The following is a 4459-nucleotide window of genomic DNA, read 5'->3' on the forward strand; positions in this document are numbered from 1 at the left end:
TACTATTCTAACTGGAGTGCTTACTTCGTTTGACATAATAACTAAAAATATACTTTATCTCTATGGCTTAAAGTTTATTTTTAAATAGCAAAAGATGTAAGGAAAAACGGTCTGAAAAGAGAATGATTATTAAGTGGTGGTGTCCCTCTCGCACATTTTACAAACAAAAAGCAGTGTTGCTAGCTTAGGGGATTTTCCGTAAAATCTCGGAATTTGGACCCCCGTCTTAGTTATCAAAAATGGCTTTTAGTGGTTAGTGGATTTTTTAGTAGCTTGGGCGTTGTTGAAAATTATCGAAAAGGTTAAAATCAATCCACTTTACAGGATTTTAAACATTTTATGACAATAATATATCTAAATACATATTATTTAAACGATGTGACTTAAACTTAACTAGAAAATGTTGCGACAATTTAGAATTTCCATCAACGTCAATAATTAAATTGGTTCAAAATAAACGTACAAAGTTATGGTGAAATTAGTTTCTGATGATGACAATTTATTAAAATAAATTATATAAGAAGTATTGATTATATGATATATATTGATTTTTAATAGAACATCATGTATTAATAAAGCTCATTAACAAAAAAAATATTGTTCTATATTAATAAGAACTCTGTTTAATGGAAAATGTAATGGTAGGTACGTAGATTTCTGATGGTTTTCATGTTGAATTTGGTGGGAAGCCAGATTAATTGTTGGCATCACCGAAAAAGAGCTATGAATGGATTAAAAGAAAAATGGCGTCTATTTACGTTTGTAGTGCGAAGTTAAAATGGCACTGATACAGCTTGTGGCTTGTTTTTTTTCGAAAATCGTGAAACTTTCCGTGTAATCATGGTGAACACTTTTAATGTAAGTGGTTTTAAGCGAGAATCCTCTCCAGTTTGTGGAATATCCTTCCATATGTCAGATTCATTGATAAATTTTTACTAGTGTGAGCATATATTTTTAAAATGTGAGATATTTTTTCTCATTATAATATTTAATACCATTTGTCTTGTAAATTGTACTTAATCTATGTCATATACTAAATTTGAAAAAACAATCGTGAAAACTATAATTTTGCAATGTATTTTTTATATTATAAGAGCCATCACGTAGTATTTTTTGAACTTTTTTTATTGTATTGAATAGCGTCGCACGCAAGCATGTATATCATTTGCCTGACGTTAAGCCAACGAGGAGGATCTTCTAGTAAATATGACGTTGGAATTTCTGGAAAATGTTCTATATAAAGGTCAAACAAGAAGAATCAAGTACTCAAACGCAAGAAATAAAAAATACCCCGAGAAAAGCAAAATTACGACAAGATGTTAAGGTATTGAAACAAAAACTTAAAAGCCGCGAAATAGTGATTGTAAATATAAAGTCGATTTTAGATTTATTAAAGAAAAATGGCGATTTTTAATTGAATTGAAATTTAAATTGCGAAATTTTAATGATACTCATGGTCCACTTAGATATTGATTAAAATAAATTATGTATTTCGTTGAAAAAAAAGAATTTACTTAAAATAGAGGAAATGTTATATTATAAGACTACAGAAAATTAACTGAACTTAATAATAATAATATAACCAATATTTTGTAAATAGACATCAAGTACTATGTGTATTGTGTTATGTGTATTGACTTGTCATTTAAGAGTTATTTAATTGTCTACATATAACAAATAAATGAATTTCAGTTCATTTCATTTTATTACCCATTGTGTTTTATTTCCTAAAATGTAACTAGTAGACTTAATATACACGTGTCATGAAAATAGCACAGAAGTAAAAATACAAGCAATTTTAAATCAATTGAAGATGTGAATGTAGGAAAAGAGCACCCGATACGCGCAGACCATGTGTGTTGCAATGTCTCACTTAGTGTGTCAAATATTAATTTGCACGGCCCACTTAGCCAGTACATTAAAGTAGGAATTGCGTAATTAAGTTCAGTATTCGGACGTTAAACATGAGTTTGAGGAAGTTTAAGTAATAGAACTGAGGTAATGATGTTTGTAATAAAACTCAGTGCTAGATTTTCGACAACGCAGCAACTTCCAAAAAAAACCGTCGAAAAAAAGTCACCATGACGACGAAGCAATGTTTAGAATTGAATTTACATAAATAAAACGTTGCAAGCACGTGTTTTGTATTTACATAGGGTTACACAGAATTACTTAAGGTAAATTCAAAACTGATGCATGTGTATAATTGTGTCCTATAAATACATTTTATATGGTCACCACATTAGACAAGGACACCGCGACCAAAAAGTATTCTCTTTCGAGACCGATTTCTCGGCATTAGACAGCACTCCAGTTGTAGGTACTTATTAACTCCATGGTATTGACTGACTCGGTGGCGCAGCGCAGTAACGCAGTAGTTAGTAGAGCTCTGACTGTTGCACCGAGGGTCATGGGTTCGACAACATTATGTGATGAACAGGTTTGTTTTTTCTGGGTGTTTAATTATCTATTAAAGTAATAGGTTGGGGAAAAAGTTCCTTCACATTTTTAAAAAAAAATCACAACTTCTTTAATATAGTTTATTTAAATTTAAATAAAGTAGGGTGACTTTGGCGGGAACGCGAGGTGTCAAGTTGTGCGATTTGTTTTATTTTGTTTATTTAGTGTTTCTTCAGGTTTAAATGTGTAATAGTTGTTTATTAACCGTTTAATATCTGTGAAAGTGCACAAATGTGGGAAAATGAAACAAAGCCGTTGGACGTCGCTTCTCGGGATCCTCCAAAAAGTCCACTGAAAAAATCTCAGTAAACGACCACCATTTTACTGAGATTATATTTCATCCCATATCATCTCAACTCATTTCATTTCATAGTATCATAATTCTTAAAATAAATCAGTAGACGAGCTCACGGCCCACCCGGTATTAAGTGGTTACCGGAGCCCATAGACATCCACAACGTAAATGCGCCACCCACCTTGAGATATGAGTTCTAAGATATTAGTATAGTTACAACGGCTGCCCTACCCTTCAAACCGAAACGCATTACTGCTTCACGGCAGAAATAGGCAGGGTGGTGGTACCCACCCCACAAAAGGTTCTACCACCAGTAAATTTCGGGGCTTCTGATCAAAATACCGCGACAATTGATTTTGGCAGTCTTCTCGTGATGTTAACCTGACAATGCGTAAAGAATTCTGAAGAGATCGAAACAGGTGGAAATCTGAAGGTGCAAGGTCAGGACTATACGGCAGATGCATTAACACCTCCCAGCCAAGCTCTCTTAGGTCTAGCGTTATCATGATAAAAAACCACACCCCTTCTGTTGATTAACTTCGGCCGCTTTCTCTCAACTTCTTTCTTTAATCTCATCAGTTGTTCGCAATAGAGTTCAGAGTCGATGGTCCTGCCTGGTGGTAACAGCTCATAATGAATAATGCCCTTTCAATCCCACCACACACACAGCATCACCTTGTTGCGAGTTAACCCGGGTTTCGCCAGTCTGTGAAGCCTGACCGGCCTTTGACCACGACTTCGCACGTGTTCTTGTCGTACGTGATCCACTTTTCATCACCAGTTATCAGCTTGTTAAAAAATGGTTCGGTTTCATTACGTCGTAATAAAGAATCACAAATGAGTACACGGTTCATTCGGTTTCTTTCAGTGACCTCATGAGTTACCCAAATTTCGAGCTTTTTTGTGTACCCAGTTTTTTTTAAAATGCGCCAAAACTGTTTTGTGGTCAATTCCCAGTTCTTCAGCTACGTCGTAACTACTGATATGCCGATCTTGCTCCACTTTTTCAAAAATGACATCCATTTTATCCGTAATAGGGCCAAATTTGTGCTACTCTCACAGACACTGCACTATATAAGTCCATAAACATCGCAAATTTTTTTCGAGGCTTGCGTTGCATTTAACCTTTTTTGTAGTAAAATGTATCGAATTTCTTCATTAGATTCACTCATCTTGATAGTACGAAAAATAAATACAAATCACACATTTTCCTTATTTGAATTTGGAATTATCTTCTTTAAAATTTAAACTTTTAATGATACCAAAACCAGGCAGATACAAATAGTATAGCCAAAGAGATTTTATTTTTTATTACAAGTTCATACATACTATAATGCGATAAGACATTTTCCCCAACCTATTATATAAGTATGTTTATCAGTCTCTGTTACCAATAACAAAGGGAATCCTAAATTAATTAGGGCCGGATGAACATGCGTGATTTATTTAAAAAAAGAGAATAGGTGACCTCCCTATTCAAAATGACCATAATGATTACTTTTATTTAAAAATAAAATAAAAAAATGAGGGAAAGGTTCATTACATAAAAAAAAAGCAACTATTTTTGGTGGTGATATGGAGATAATGCCTTACCATACGATTTATGTTAACAAAACGTTATTCGTGAGTAAATTAAATTAAAGTAAATGAATCTTAAGCTTTAACAGCTATGGAGTTATGTAGGAATGATTAAAAACAAATATA

At 33.3% G+C, this 4459-nt stretch overlaps 1 long non-coding RNA gene across 1 annotated transcript; it reads left to right on the forward strand.

Moving 5' to 3' along the window:
• On the forward strand, window positions 1–1709 carry LOC134198863 (uncharacterized). Its single transcript, XR_009973114.1, has 2 exons — window positions 1–858; window positions 1141–1709. It is a non-coding gene; the product is annotated as an uncharacterized LOC134198863 (long non-coding RNA).
• Window positions 1710–4459: the final 2750 nt, after the last annotated feature.

The sequence above is a fragment of the Bombyx mori genome, chromosome 1, assembly GCF_030269925.1.
Source record: "Bombyx mori chromosome 1, ASM3026992v2".
Taxonomy (NCBI): domain Eukaryota; kingdom Metazoa; phylum Arthropoda; class Insecta; order Lepidoptera; family Bombycidae; genus Bombyx; species Bombyx mori.